Raw genomic sequence first — 16,253 nt, 5'->3', positions numbered from 1 at the left:
TTGCCCTCCTAAACTGAGTCTCCAACAAGTGGTACAGAAAGAAAGAAGACAAAGACAAAAATCATTTTAAAATATAATTTTAAGTTTCCCAGGCCCCCCCCCTCATCTGGAGAAGAATCTAAAGTTTGGGGCTGTCATCTGAGCTATGGTTTGAGTGATCCCTCCCTCATTCCAAGCCCCTTTCTGCTAGAAGAGCAATTCACAGACAATTCCTGATCATCCTCTTAAGTAACCACATTATTCAAACTTCTTTAAGCTTCCCAAAGTCTTCCCCAATGGATTCTTCCACAGGCTGTCAGTTGGCCATTTCTGCATTTTTTGAAATCCCTTTCCATTTCTCTTGTTGTGTCTTACTCCTGAATCAAGGCAGAGCAAATCTTCCAAGTCATTATTCAAAGAGACAGTAAGAATTTTCTCTTGTCTAGGCTTGGTGGTGCATAACTTCAATCCCAGTGACTCAGGAGGCTAAGGAAGGAGGAGATGAGAAGTTCAAGACCAGTCTCAGCAACTTAGTGAGGCCCTAAGCAACTTGGTAAGTTATAAGTTGTCTCAAAATAAAAAAATTAAAAGGACTCGAGTTGGGGCTCCCTGGTAAAGCACCCTGGGTTCAATCCCTCCTTCCAAAAGCAGAATTTTCTCTTCACTATAAAGTCATGCTAGATGATCTACTACGAATAAAACTGCAAAACTAGCCACTTAGATTTTTCTTGATTTTCCTATTGTTCCGTATGCAATAGGTATGCAGTCCTGCCTATTAACATCACCCACCAATGGGACTGAAGGGCCAGGAGACTCTGGAAGGCTGAGCAGGCTAGAGGGAAGGGTAGCACTCTGACCCTTTCTCCCACACACTTCTTATTTGCCAAAAAGACACTGTCTGCATGGGGACAGGACTCTTTTCCCTCTCTGAGATGGAAAATTAAGGAAATGGACTCTTCCAGTATTGGGGTCACTTCCTCACAGGAGAACAGGCTGTTTTAGCTCTGGGAGAAAAGCTTCTTGCCAGGACACAGAATTGTGCATAGAACAGAAGTTTGATTGACAGACTTAAACACTCTCCATCCATCTTGGCCAAGTAGGTGCTGTCTTCTTCTGTCATTATTTTAAGAGCTTCCAAAGTGAAATGAATCATACTTTCTCTTTCTTTTTTTGTCACAGTTACTGTTACATCATTATAATGACTACACTCCTTTAATTCTAAAAGTATTAACCAGGAGGAACTAAAACTTCTCTTGGAAGTTTCTGGCAAACCTAAAACTTTCATACAATCATTGCTTTAAGTTGATAGCTGCATACAATTGTAGAGAAAATTTATAGTCAGAAATCATAATAGAATAGGAATCAAATGTATACTGGGGCAGGTTAATGGAAAATGAAGAAGGATATCACAGTAGGTTTTTGTCTTTGTTGTGTTTTTCTGGTTTTCCTTGCTTTTTTGTTTTATACCAGGAATTCAACCCAGGGACACTTAACCATTGAGCCACATCCCAGCTCTTTTACTTTTTGATTTTGAGGCAGTGTATCACTAAGTTGCTTAGGGCCTCCCTAGGTTGCTCCGGATGGCTTTGAACTTGCCATCCTCCTGCCTCAGGCTGGAGACCTCCGGGATTACAGGCATGCACCACCACACCAGGCCACACTGGAGATTTCTGAATCAGAGAGGGAAGAAACAATTATGATATGACAGTGACAGGATAGGATCCATGGAAGTAAGGAGAAAGGGAGTGTGTCACAGTACTCACAATCCACAAATGAAATGTTTATAAACACATGTACATATATGTATATTATGATGATATTTTAAAATAATTTTATACTATGTACTGTTTATTATTCATAAACACACACACACACACACGCACACATGAATGTAAAGCTGTGATCTGCAGCATGGAGGGAACTGGAGATCATCATGAAAAGTGCAATGACTCAGGACAGGAAGACAAGCGCCGCAGGATGTTACATGTGAAATAGAGAGAAGCTGATGTCATAGGAGCTGAGAGTGGAATCCTGCTTACCAGAGGCCTGAGAGAGTGGAAGGTAGGAGAAGATGAAAAAGGCTGATCAACACTTGCCACAATACAAGTGGAAAGGGGCAAGGAGCTAGTGGGCAAATGCAGGACATGGTGACTGTACAGAGCATGAACCTCCTGGGCATTTGAAAAAGCTGGAGGGAGGGATCGTGAGATGTTTACAACAGAGACATGACAAATGTTCAAGAAGATGAGTGTGTTTAACCTGATTAAAACATTGCACCAGACATAATATGGTATCCCACTAAAATGCACAACTTTTGTATTTTTATGTACTACCTGTTGTGAGTATTAAAAGCATCACTACAGGGGAAAATAGGTGGGACTGGCATAATTAGTGAGAGATGAAGAATATCTAAACAGGAACCCCATTGGAGTAGGTGGAGAGATGAGTTAGAGAAATCCTGTTACCTTTTCCCTCAACTGGGATATGATTTTCATGCTTCTCTTTAATAATATCCACATTTTGTTGATTTTCTGTTAACCTCAACTTGCCTAAAAATATCATGGCTAAGCTGATGGGAAAATGCAAAGGTAATGATGTGAATGAAAGGAAATCAACATAGAAAACAGCATTTAGAATTAAAATTTTCATTGCTATTTACAATAAAAGGGAAGAAACTGAAAATAAATACTTACACAACTGCCAGGCACACTGATGCATGCCTGTAATCTCAGGCACTCAGGAGGCTGAAGCAGGAGAATCACAAGTTCAAAGCCATCGTCAGCAAAAGCAAGGTACTAAGCAACTCAGTGAGACCCTGTCTCTAAACAAATAGGACTGGGGATGTTGCTCAGTGGCTGAGTGCCCCTGATTTAAACACCCAGTACCAAAAAAAAAAAAAAAGAAAAAAGGAAACATTTACCCAACCCCTCATCTACCTGCAAGAATTTAATTTAAAAATTGAAGAAGTTACAAATGAAGAATGCAAATTAAATTGATTAAATATAAAGAAAATGTTTTATTAATCATACTTTAAAGGTATACATAATAATACATAAACAAAATTAATTAAATTTTATAAATAGTTAAATAAATAAATATTTAAATAAATAAATAGATAACATCTGCAGCGATGTAAGGGAATAGTGCCTGTAGATTTGAAAGCAATATTGCCTAAACTGCTGAAAACATCTGACAGATTGCTTGAATTCTTGTCACAGTTATAGCAAGAATGAGTTTTTGAAGTGGCAGAACTTGTGGGAGTGTGGTAAGGTGTGTTCATCAGTGAGAAGCATTTCTCTGCTGGACCAGGTCTCATTCCATGCTCCTTAGTCTTCCATACAGGTTGGCTGATGAAGAGAAGGATTTCATGATTTCTGCTCTGACCACCTCCCAGGCACAAGGCAGGTATTTCTTCTCCTTCAGGTAGATGGTGATCCTGTGGAAGTATTTCCTCACAGCCCTCAGGGGAGCCTCTTCTACTTGTGCCTGCTTGGACCCACAGGCTTTCAGGTCATCCAGATGCTGATAGAGACCAATGAGAAAGGTATCCAGGAGGGTCTTGTCCCAAGCAGCAAAGGCCTCCTGGGTGCTGAGGAGGTTGAATATCTGCTGGGTCATCTAGTGGAGAAGAGCAACAGCTTGAGCCTTCTGAACCTGCTCACCCTCCAACAGCTTCTGGGGGAAGGCAAAGTCCTTTCTATAGTTCATGCAGGAGAAAGTAGGAATTCTCCTCATTTTTTGTAGGAGTTTCAGGGCCCCCTCCTCATTTTTCTCAGGAGTTTCAAGACCCAGGTTGTGAATCTGAGGCAGGTCACAGCCCAGAGAGCAGTTGGTCTTGCAGCTGAGCACCACCAGGGCCAGCAGGAAAGCCAAGGGCAAGGCCATTGGGGATCTTGCAGATGCTGCTGGGCTGCTTGAGATGGGTGGTCTTGCACCTTTGCCTCTAGGTTCTCTGAAGCTCTTGACTTGTTCCTATGTCTTAAATAGTAACTAATATGCTTTCGATTTTCTGAATGTCACCAGTACTTTCTACTTCTGTTTTTGCTTTCCTTTATGCATTCACTACATATGCTTAGAGCAAAGTTTCCCAATCATTTTTTCATTATTGATTCCCCTTCCCTGTCCCCAGACCCTTTTTTAGAATTATTTTCTCAGCTGAAATTCCTATTTTTTATTGGGGGGTAGGGGTTACTGAGGATTGAACCCTGAGGCACTTTTACACTGAGTCACATCCACAGCCCTTTCTATTTTTATTTTGATACAGGACCTTTTAAGTTGCTTCCTTTAGTTTCTGAGGCTGTCCTCAAACTTGAGATCCTCTTGTCTCTGTCTGGGGAAGTCACTGGGATTAAAGGTGTGCACATTCATGCTCAGCCTATTAAATTTTAATAACAGATATACTGTGTATATATTTATATACCCAATGGTTATATCTACTTTGTAAGTAAAAGTGTTAAATTTAAACATTGTATTCAATACAGAGTTTAAAATGTCTAAAACAAACTCAGTTAAAAATTAGGCTGAAAAGCTATTGGCATTGAACTTAACTGTTCAAATAAATATACTTAGTGACTTTAATGAAACTAACTTACTTATAGAAATTATATGTATCAAATTCATGTTTGATAAAAACTTGGCCAGTTTTGAACATTAACCTGACTTTGAGAAGCAACTTCTTTCACAGTCATTGATAGTAGGAATCTTAATGAAGGTCATCTTTTCTCATGAAGTTCAATTTTGTGGAATGACACTTTGGAACAGAATTATTTTTCTAAAGTGCATACTTCAAGGAAATGGTTTTTTTTTTACCTACTTAAATTACTTTAGTACACACAGTGCAAAAATGAAGATCGGACTTTCAAAGAACTTGTCTTCTTTTTCCACAAGTTATCCAGCTATCCACCATCTTTGCATGTAGGTATCACATATGCATAAACTCACACCAAGTACATATGGATGGAAATGATCTTTTTCTGCTTGTTTTTGGTCTGTGAAATCATCCTCTGCCAATGTCTGGGCTTGGCACTGAATCACGAGCCACTCACAGCTTTGTAGATTCAAACAGCAATTCTTTATTCCCGAACTCACACCGGCCTCCACACACGTTCAGGGGAAATCCAAAATTTCAAATTCACCTACTCCACGAGGCTTTTTTCCAAATCCCATTTGAATCTCACGAGAACTCAATGGGAACAAACAGGAGGAACACCCTATTCCCAGCAGCAATAATCTTCAACCTCCAACTTCCCTAAAACCCATATTGTCTTAAACCGGGAACGCCCTAAACTTGTCTTAAACCAGGAACGCCTTAAACTCAAGGAGCGGGATACTTCCTCAAACCTGATCAGCTCTAAACCCAGATCTGCCCTGGTCCTTGAGCAAGGTCACCTTACATGCAATGCCAACAGCGAAATTCCAAGGCAAGTCCATTTAACATGGGGTACGCTGGCAAGGAAATTTCGATGCGTCATTCCTACTTGGCAGTGGCGCTCAGCAACCCTCATGTGATTCACCACACTTTCCCCCTTTCTAGTGCAGTGGAATATATTCCAGCACCCCAGTAACATGTTACATGTTGATCTTGGGCAAAGCCACCAATGGGATGACACTCAAGTCCTTGAATCACTGTTAGCATCATATGGTAGAGACAGGTGGCTTCTGTCTTCTGGATTTGGGTAATCTTCCCTGTTTTACAAGGAAAATGAAAGTCAGCTCTGTTGGTCAGGCATTTCTGAGAGGGAGTGCTTTTCAGCCGTCTTAATCAGAAAGATTTCCTTGTTTTCCAGGTCACAGTTCAAAGGCATGCCCCAGCCAAGACAGCAGGCAGTGTGGAAGCAGCGCATCATCACTCCTGCTATTAGCTGAAAGATCTGGACCACTCTGAGATTCAGTGATTCAGTCTGCATCTGAGGGGCCAGCGGACACTGCTACACTGTGAGTCTGCTCAAGAGGTGGCCTCAGGCTCTTCAGAAGATGAAAGAAATCACTAAAGTTTAAAAAAGCAAAGACCAAAACTTTGACCTTTTGCATAATCATTTAAGTAGAAAGTCTTTGACAAAAAGAATTTAAGCCAAAAACCCCGCAGTTGGGCTCTGCAGTTGGAGACAAGCATCCTAGCTGGTTATGTCAACTTTGAGCAACAGTGAACCTCCTTATCCTTGGTGAGGTAGAAACTGCCTGAGCTTTTCTTGGTTAGCCACTACACAATCTAAACTACTTTTTTTGTGAAGAATTTATTTATTCAACGAGTGGAGGACTCGAGATGGTATAGGTTGTTATCACACAGATTGTGTGTTTAGGGTACTGTGTGGGCACTACAGGGAGAAGCAGAAAAGTGTAGACAGTCAAGGGGTACTGGAAGTGACCAGAGTTGAGACCCTTTTAGGAGAGTTGGAGACATGGTCTTCTATGGAGCCAGAGCAAGGAGTGTTCAGTGCCTCTCTATGGATGTTTTTAGTATTTTCCGGCAGTTAAGTTTTCAATATGTTGGCACTGAAGAAGTTTGAAAAGTGAGGCATGTTATCACTCACAACATTATTTTGAGTTAAAAGCTTTTTATTTATACTATATAAGAATTTCATATAATTTTACTTTCCTAAAGTTATAAGAGGCAAAGTCAATGATATTTCAAGATGATCATTTTTTAAATTGAGATAATGAAGTTTAACATATGATAGAAGGGTATATCATACATTTGATATTATAATTTGTTTATTCTTAAAATATATTAATATATCCCTATAATATACAGTATGAGCTTAAATAACATAAATTTATACAACTGAATGTATGTCATATATTACATATATGAAATAACATGTATATTATATTTTTATGTTATAAAAACATACATAGTATTGTATGTAAAATATGTATAGTATATGTTATTCATATATATATATAAAACACTCATTTAATACATATATTTATATCATATAAGTATATATTTTAATATATTATGTGTATTATATATGAATACTATATTATTTATCTAATTATGAAGCATAATATACAATATGCTTTAAATAAAATAAGCATCTAAATTATAACAATTTATGTTCATATAATATTCAAATAGACTTATATTTTATATTTATTGATATACATTTAATAATATCAATATATATTATGTTTTATAGAAAATATATACTCATGTCATTTTATATATGTTAATAGCATATTTTATAAAATACAAATATGTATTTCATACATTACAAATTATGAGTGCTTGAATATATGTCCTTATATAATAATCTAATAAATATATGTAATAATTTATAAATATTTGTATATGAAATATATAGTATATATTTCTCATTTAATTTATATTGATATTATTTAATATATGTGTTAATATTCATTTATATAATGTATATTAGAATTATATGTCCATGTTATAAATGACATATAATGTATACATTATTTAAATTTTTATTTTAGTTCTACAGTCCAAGTTTAACCAAATTAAGCAAAGAGAATTTTCAACTGCAGCTCCAATACATTCTCAGGAGCCTACACTTTGTCTCCTTTGAAATGCAAACTCTAGGACAAGGGATTGTCTGCTGGACTGGAAGGAGCAGAGAAGTTGCCACTTCAAAGGAATGCCTGGTTCAGAGGGAGGGAGACTACAGTGCACTGGTGAACCTTTCCTGGAACCAACATCAACAAGTTGAAACTGGCTATTCTTATCAATAGCAAGATAAATGAAACAATGGCATTCCTCATGTTCAGTTAGTATCAAACCATATTTGGTGACTTGTTTTAAAGATATGAGTAAAAAACAGAATCATTAAGAAAATAAAAGATTTATTCTCTTTATATATAAAGATAGTTAGATATTGATATACAGATATATGGAAAAATAAATATACAAAATAATATGAATACATATTAATTAATTAAATATATATGATATACATACATCTCTATATTACATATATGAGATACATAAAATACATATTTACACTAAAAATCCATACATCTATATAAAAATAAATATATGTTCATGTAAAATATATAATGTGTTTACATTATATATATATATATATATGTGTGTGTGTGTGTGTGTGTGTGTGTGTGTATCTCCCATTTACAAAAGAAAAAGGGAAACACAAGGAGTCCATAAGGAACAAAACCACTGTTGCAACATAGACCAGCCTACTCAGAGTCTTCAGCTCTTACAAGCTGTATGGGGAGCGGATTTCTAGACTGATCAATGATTTCCCAGTGATCCTGTCTAAGTAATGGTAAAGTATTTTTCTTCATCTTCCATTTGACTCCTTCAGTGAATAGCCCCACTTGCTAAAGCCAAAGGTTACCTTAGTATTAAAGTAGGCCCAGTTTACTTACACATCAGTCTTATTTTCTTTTTTACATTGAGTCTTCACAGGCTTAATGATCTTTGTAAAACTCTTTGATTAGTCCAGCAATATATTCATATATCCCCCATTTAAAAAGAAAAATAGAAACACAGGGAGTCCATAAATGGCAAAAACATGTTGGATCATAGATCAACCATATTCATATATGACTGAAATCCTACTTACTCCCATCCACTTATTGAAATATATTTAAAACCTTAGGGACTAAGGCCTTAATTTTCACAGGCAAAGTGCAAGCCTGAATTGTGGTCAGGCTAGAAGCATGAGCCAAATCAGAACTATACCAGTGACCTCAGGCTCAGAGCTCAGGGAGCTGACATCTGGAAGGGCACTCTGAAGGCACTGGAAGTGTGGCCTGAGATGACTAAAGCCTCTGAGTCATCTGACTTGCCAGCTGGTGGGTGCCTGTTAGTTTTAGCCTTCTGGGTTACCTGACTGACAAGTGAAGAAAAATTATGGTGATACTAGGTAAAACACTAAGGAAGACTTTATTCAGACATATTGGGACAGGCATCAAGACTGTCACAACAGAGGACAAAGACAGCCTGACATTTGTAGCCAACCAGTAGAATGGGTGCAGTGAATGGAAAATTGCTAACAGAAGACATCAGGGGTGAGGGCATCTTTACCAAACCAACTTAACAGAACTCTCATAAAGGCAGGCCTCTCTACCAGATATGAAGTATGGGACACAAGATATTGGATCAGATATCAAGGGTGACCAATACCAAGAGATAGGAGATTGTCATAAACCCAAATTACCAGGATTCTTATGACATCTGGACTAGGCAGAGCAAACACTGGGCCACAAAACCTCCAAAGAGTACTCAGGTCACCTGACTGAAGTTTGCTCAAAGAGAATCTTTGACAGAACATTAAAAGTTAAGGAATGAGAGTCACAACTCTCTGCTGAACCATTTTATGGGATTTAGAATTTTACTTTAAAAGTGAGAATTTAGCAAACTGTTTAATAAGATATAGTTTTAAAATTCAATCAGTACTGCTATGAATCTTGGAAGCTTTTTCTTTAAACTTTTATTTTGAAACAGTGTTAGACTTATGGAGCTTCAAAGTTCCTCTCTTCTCTTTTGCCTAGCTTCTCCTAATGTCAACAAATTATATTACCATGGTACAACTACTAGCAACTAAGACAATGACATTGGAGCAAGACATTAACCAGACTTCACTCAGAGTTTCTCAAGTTTCCCCACTGAAGTCTTGTAATGTCCCAAGAATCATTCCAGCATCCCACACTACATTCTGTCTGTCTCTGTACTGCCCTGCAGTCCCTAATACATACTCAGTCTTCCTGACGTTTATGACCTTGAGACTTGGAAGGATTCTGGTCACTTATTTAGCAGAAATCACCAGTTCAGATGAGTACAGTGCTTTCTTGTAATTAAACTGTTTGCTTAGGGGAGGAGCACGTAGCAGTGATGTGCTTTCACATCAAGGGATGACTTGGGGTTAAGTGCTATCAGTGTCTCATTACTGCTGATGTTAAACTTAATCACTTGGTTAAGGTGGTCTCTGCCAGGTTCCTCCATTCTCCACACTGTGGTTGCTAGATTTCCTTTTCTATGTGTCACCAGTATCAGCTCACATTCAAAGGGAGGGAAATTAAAGTCCACCCTTAGAGAGAGGAACATCCAAGACCATGTGCATTCTCACGTCATCATTATTAGACTGGCAGAAAGGAATCCTAAATTCCTTGGTATTGATTATCCCCTGGACCAGGATGACCATCTGCCTGCAGGATTATACACTATCCTGTCTCACAGGCTCCATAGAAATGTCATCTACTAGCTTTTCCTCCTCGTAATTGTTTGTACTTAAAGCCTCCTGTTGAAAGAAAACCTGTTGTCCTTACATTACTTTATAGCATTTCAAGTACATCAAATTAGTATTGCTTTTATTTTTCCTTTCTTGTAAGACTAACACCTCCAAAGCAGCAAGTTTTCTCCAGGTTGTGTCATCACATTGTACTGTGTTCTAATCCCTGCACCTCTTACAAACTCCTTATATTTTTTGGTGCTCCTTATTAGCTGGACTAGATGTAGTTGCAGGTAGGAGAATCACATCCTCTCTCTGCATTGGAAATGTGGGTGGGCTGAACAGCTCAGTGTTCACTGGGTCTCACAGCCCAAATACACCCCATAACTCCAATCTTGCCTCCAGGCTCCCAAATGCTTTTGAATATATAGCAAGTTAACAAATCTAGGATTTGAAGCAATATATGGTTACAAAGATTTTCAGGGAAGGGTTACATTATGAAGTTAATGGTATAACTCTTTCATATTATATAAACATCAAATAGAATGTGAATATAAAGAAAAATTACCTGAACTAAGCAGTAAGCAAGGAAAGGTAGAGGTCATCATGTTTGAAAGATGTTAAGCACTCAAAGACAGCCAGGTTTATTAAAAAAAAAAAAAAAAAAAAAGTCAAGGTGACTGTACTCCTGAACAAATTGCCTTGTCACAAATGGTGGAGAAGGAAAGAAAATGAAGGGACCGAAATTACTTCACAAATAAACCAAAACCCTCCAGCTCATCAACAGGAACGAAGCAGAGGAAAGTTGTAGTTTCATCTTACAGAGAAACTCAAGAGATCCCAACTGAAACAATGCCCCTTCCTTCCACCTGAGCTGTTCACAATCAGTTCAGGATTCACCTATCCATCAGTGCCATGCAGATTGCCTGAATCCTTTCTGGTCCTACCCAAATAGAGTCCACAGGGTCAGCTGGCAGCTGTGTCCTCTGAAGTCCTTTACTCTACTCTGTGCTCTGATAGCCAATTCAAAGCAGGACTAACAGAAGCTCAAGCCTTACTCAGAGTGAGAGTGAGAATTTTCTCCTGGTTGTAAAGTCAAGGAGAGGACCTGATTGTAGAAAGGAATTTGTAAAACAGGCAAATTATTCTTAAGAAATCTGGGAATAGAACCAACATTTGACCCAGCTATCTCTCTCCTCAGACTATACCCAAAGGATTTAAAATCAGCATACTACAGGGTCACAGCCACATTAATGTTTATAGCAGCACAATTCACAATAGCTAAACTGTGGAGCCAACCTAGATGCCCATCAGAGGAAGAATGTTTAAAAGAAATGGGGCACATATAGACACTGCAATTTTACTCAGCAATAAAAGAGAATAAAATCATGGCATTTGCAGGTAAATGGATGGCACTGGAGAAGATAATGCTAAGTGAAGTTAGCCAATCCCCCCCAAAAAATAAATGCCAAATGTTTTCTCTGATATAAGGGGACTGACTCATAGTGTGGTAGGAAGGGGGAGCATGGGAGGAATAGATGGATTCTGGATAGGGCAGAGGGGTGGCAGGGAAAAGGAGGAGGCAGGGGATTAGCAAGGATGGTGGAATGTGATGGACATCATTATCCAAAGTACAGGTATGAAGACACAAATTGATGCCAACATACTTTTTATACAACCAGAGATATGAAATGTTGCACTGTATATGTGTAATAAGAATTGTAATGCATCCTGCTGTCATTTACTTAAAAAAAACAATTAAAAAAAAAAGAACAAGGAGCTAAGACACCAGCCAACAGATTTTCCTTGAAATTCCTTGCAGCTCCATACCAGATGGGTAGCTCTCTTACCTCCAGCTTGCAGATGCTGGAGGTAGTGATGGATCTGGACGCTGAGCAGGCTGGAAGGAAGGGACACATTATGACCCTTTCACCCCATGGACCTGTCCATTTCTCAAGGAACACCAATTGCCTAAAAATGGGAGTATTTTACCTCTCCATGAGACAAACTCTGGGATTGTAGGTTCATTCCTGTATCAGAGTCAGTTCTTTCCAGGATAGAGTTGTTTGTTTGTTGTTTAGCTCTTGGAAAACAAACAATGTCAGTGGAGACAGACTGCTTAAAACCAACCACATCCCTTTAAAGAAAGAAAGAAAGAAAGAAAGAAAGAGAGAAAGAAAGAAAGAAAGATTCGGTATGAGGCTGGGGAATATAGCTCAGTTGGTAGAGACATTGCCTCACATGCACAAGGCCCTGGTTCAATCCCCAGCAACAAAAAGTAAAAATTACAAAAAAAAAAAAAAAAAAAGAAAGAAAGAAAAAAAAAGATACAAAATGATATCCTCCTCCCTAGTGGCCAGCAGATGGCGATCGTCCTCTCTGTTTCCTTTCAACTAAGGCTACTGTGAAATCATTATAATAGGAACCTTCCCTCCTTTCCAAAAATATTCATAACAAGTGAACTAGAACTACTCATAGGAGTTTCTGACAAACAAAGAACTTTCACTCAACTTTTGCTCTCAAATGGGGTATGTGTTCTTTTTTTCCACATTTTTATTGGTGCATTGTAGTTATACATATTTATGGGATTTGCTATTCCATATTCACACGTGCACACAAGGAGGAGTTTAGGGAATACCAACTCCAGGAAGAGGGGGAGGAGGAGGTATTCCCATGCCAGGAAGAGGAGGGGGAGGGGGTATTCCCATTCCAGGAAGGGGTGGGGGAGGCAGTATACCAGGAAGAGGAGGGAGAGGGGGTATTCCCATTCCAGGGATGGAAGTAGGTGGAGGTATTCCAGAAAGAGAAGGGGGAAGAGGTATTCCCATTCCAGGAAGAGGAGGAGGGGGGGTATTTCTACTCCAGGAAGAGTAGGAGAGGGTGATATTCCAGGAAGAGAAGGAGGGGGAGGTATTCCTACTCCAGGAAGAGGAGGAGGGGGTGGTGTTCCCACTTCAGGAAGAGTAGGAGGGGGTGGTATTCCCACTCCAGGAAGAGGGGGAGGGGGTGGTATTCCCACTTCAGGAAGAGGAGGAGGAGGGGAATTCCCACTCCAGGAAGAGGGAGAGGAGGAGGTATTCCAGGAAGAGGAGGGGGAGGGGATATTCCTACTCAGGGGGGAGGGGGAAGAGGAGGTATTCCCATATCAGGCAGAGGAAGGGGGGGGGGAGGTATTCCCACTCCAGGAAGAGAAGGAGCAGGAGTGGGTGGCAGCATTTCAGTACCAGGCAGAGGGGGAGGTAGGGGAACTGCTACACTGGGCAGAGGAGGCACTGTCACATCAGGGAGAGGGGAAGGTGATGGATTGCCATGCCCAGGCTAGGCATGGAGGTAGAGGATTCTGTGCAAGGCAGAGGTGGTGGGGGTGGAATATTACAGCTGTTTCCAAAGGAGGAGAAAATAGAGGGTTCATGGCTGGTTTCAAACTCAGTATGAAAAGAAGGATGGGACAACTGTGACCCAGGCTGCCCCTGACTATCAGAACACGGAAGGGATGAAGGTGGTAGAGGCTGTGATACACTCGGCGTGGACTGATGGGCCTCAAGCTGTACTGATATTCTCCTTGGAGACACAATCAAAGAAATCTCAGAACAAAATTTTGTCTGAGGTCCAGAAGGTGACAATGGAACAGCTGACTCTCCACTTTCAGCCCAGGGGGGCATGGAGGACCTTCTGACAGTGCCTTCACAGAGGGTAGTGTTAGTATCCCACCCTCCTCTGTTGGGGAAGTCTGTATAGATTTTGCCTCTAAAATCCTTTGAGGTTGCATATCCTTTCCTACTAATCTTAAAGTTTCCAGGCAGACATCTTCTGAGGATGTCACTCCTCAGTGTCCAGGGCAGGGTACTGCTTTTCTAGTTCAGCTATTTTGGTCCTCAGATCTGCAATGGTTTGTTCCAGTTGCTGAATTACATTTGCCTGTCCTTCAGAATTCATATCTAAAATTTCCTGCTGGGCAGCATCTGAACTTTATTCTGGAGTTTCCAAAATAGCAGATTGAGATTCTGTTTCAGCATCCTTGGGCCTGTGTTCTTCATCAGGAGGTCTTGACGGTGGCCACATAGATGGGACTCACCTGGGAAACAATAGGGCATCTGTACTTTTGAAGGGAAATGGATGGAAAGAAACCACAAAGGAACAGAAAAGAGCTCCTCCTTTTTCTTTCTTCATTTTAGTTTCTAACTTCTCTTATCCACATCTCTCTTCTTCCTAGGATGATAATGTTTCAGATGAACATCTTGGTTCATCCTTTTTGTGCTCATAAATAAAATGTGGGGCAGTTAAACCAACATATGATGCAAAATAATATTAGCCTTCCATTTCATTTTTCTAAAAAACCTGACTTCCAAACCTTTACAATTTTGCTCATTCATTTTACATATTTTTCTGAGCAAAGGGCTCTTCCTGTCTCTGACTTACCTTCACTTCATCTTGAGATTAGAAGTCAAATAAATACAAAAAAACAAAGCTATTGTGCCCAACTACAACCAAAAAGTAAATGTTTGGAAAAGAAATGGAGCCTGAGAGTATGACTGAATGACTCCAATCTCATGATAAAACCGTAATCTGTTCCTGCTCAGATGTGGGGTTCAGTTCTTGGATTAAAAAAAAAAAACAGAAAGAAAGAAAAAAAGTCATAAAATATCTTCCTAATTTCATATCTTCAGTCTATAAATTGTTGTGCCATTTGAAATGCAAGTGTTTGTTCAGTTTTCACAAAGCTTCTAATATTTTGAACCCATCATATTTGTAAGAAAACTGTGGGTTGCAGAGTTTCAGAGGGTTGTGCTACATCACACAGAAATCCTGGGAGAAATCCTAGTAAATGATGACTGATGACTAATTTTGTTACCCATTCTCAATATTGCGCTAGGCTTGGGGATTTGCCTCTGGGGTGAAGTGTGTGTCAGCAGAAGGGGATTTTTTTTTTTTTCTTTGACTAAACATTTTTTCAGCGTTTTGAGGACTAGAGGTCTTTTGGTTTGTGACTATAGAGGTTACGTGTGTCTGGAGAAGTGCCCGCAGCACTTGGAGAAGGGGAAGGAAGAGACAGCTCTGCGGACCGGGAAGGACCAGAATTGCGGACCCCTGCAGGGGAGCTGGAGAGCGCCCTCTCCCTAGAGCCCCAGGAGGGAGACAGCGCCTCTCTAGGGATGCTTTTAGTAATTTTCAGTGATTTCGTTTTCAATGGGATAGCCTTGAAGAAATTTGAAAACGTAAGTAAGGCGTGTTATCATCATATTATTATCACGAGTTCTTTAGTGAAAAATCGGTTTGGGGGCTGGCGTTGTGGCTCAGCAAGAGAGCGCTCGCCTGGCAAATGCAAGGCATTGGGTTCAATCCTCAGCACCACATAAAATAAATAAATAAAATAAAGGTATTGTGTGCAACTGCAGCTAAAATGTGTGTTTATGTATGTATGTGTATATGTGTGTGTGTATGTGTGTGTGTGTGTGTAGTTTTTTCACTAAAGCATTGAATAAAATGAGTTAAATTTTTATTCATACTGAAAGAAAAATTTTATATCCTTTTTCTGTCCTAGCTTTAGAAGAAATGAAGTCAACGATATTTTCAGGATGACCTCTTTTGCAATTGATTCGATAGACGAGTTCTACAATTCCTCGTGGGTTACAACTTTTGAGACTTTTTATTGAATTTGAAGGTACTGAAACTTCGTGCACAAGGAACCAGGTAGTATCAGCATGAACAAATACATTTCTGTGATTTAACTTATAACCTAACAATTAGTTATAAACAACTGTGAAACCTGAATTTCCACTGCTGAAGGAAATATAGAAACCAGCTGACAAATCAAGGAAAATGGATTTCAAAACCACAATCCTTGAGTCAGAATCTTGGGCTATCTTTATATTTGATAGAAATATATGGTTTCCAAATGCTCCTCGGAAAATGTATGGATGAGTGGTCTGAGAAGTCATTGATCATACTGAATTATATACTTATCATGATATGCTGTAATGTTGAACTTGCAAAACAGAAAGTCTCAGAGAAGTGCTGCAGGATCTAGAGGCCAGATGTGTGGGGGGATCTTTCAGGTTGGATAATTTGGACCCATGACTGGCTCACTTTTCACTTTTCTGATCCCATAGCTCCACTCTC

General features: G+C 39.3%; 1 pseudogene; it reads right to left on the bottom strand.

Moving 5' to 3' along the window:
- Positions 1-3,291: 3,291 nt before the first annotated feature.
- Positions 3,292-3,864, bottom strand: LOC113178421 (interferon alpha-2-like; annotated as a pseudogene).
- Positions 3,865-16,253: the final 12,389 nt, after the last annotated feature.

Source organism: Urocitellus parryii, chromosome 4 (assembly GCF_045843805.1).
Source record: "Urocitellus parryii isolate mUroPar1 chromosome 4, mUroPar1.hap1, whole genome shotgun sequence".
Taxonomy (NCBI): Eukaryota; Metazoa; Chordata; class Mammalia; order Rodentia; family Sciuridae; genus Urocitellus; species Urocitellus parryii.
The sequence above is the reverse complement of the archived record's forward strand: the minus strand, read 5'-3'. Positions and strand labels throughout refer to the sequence as shown.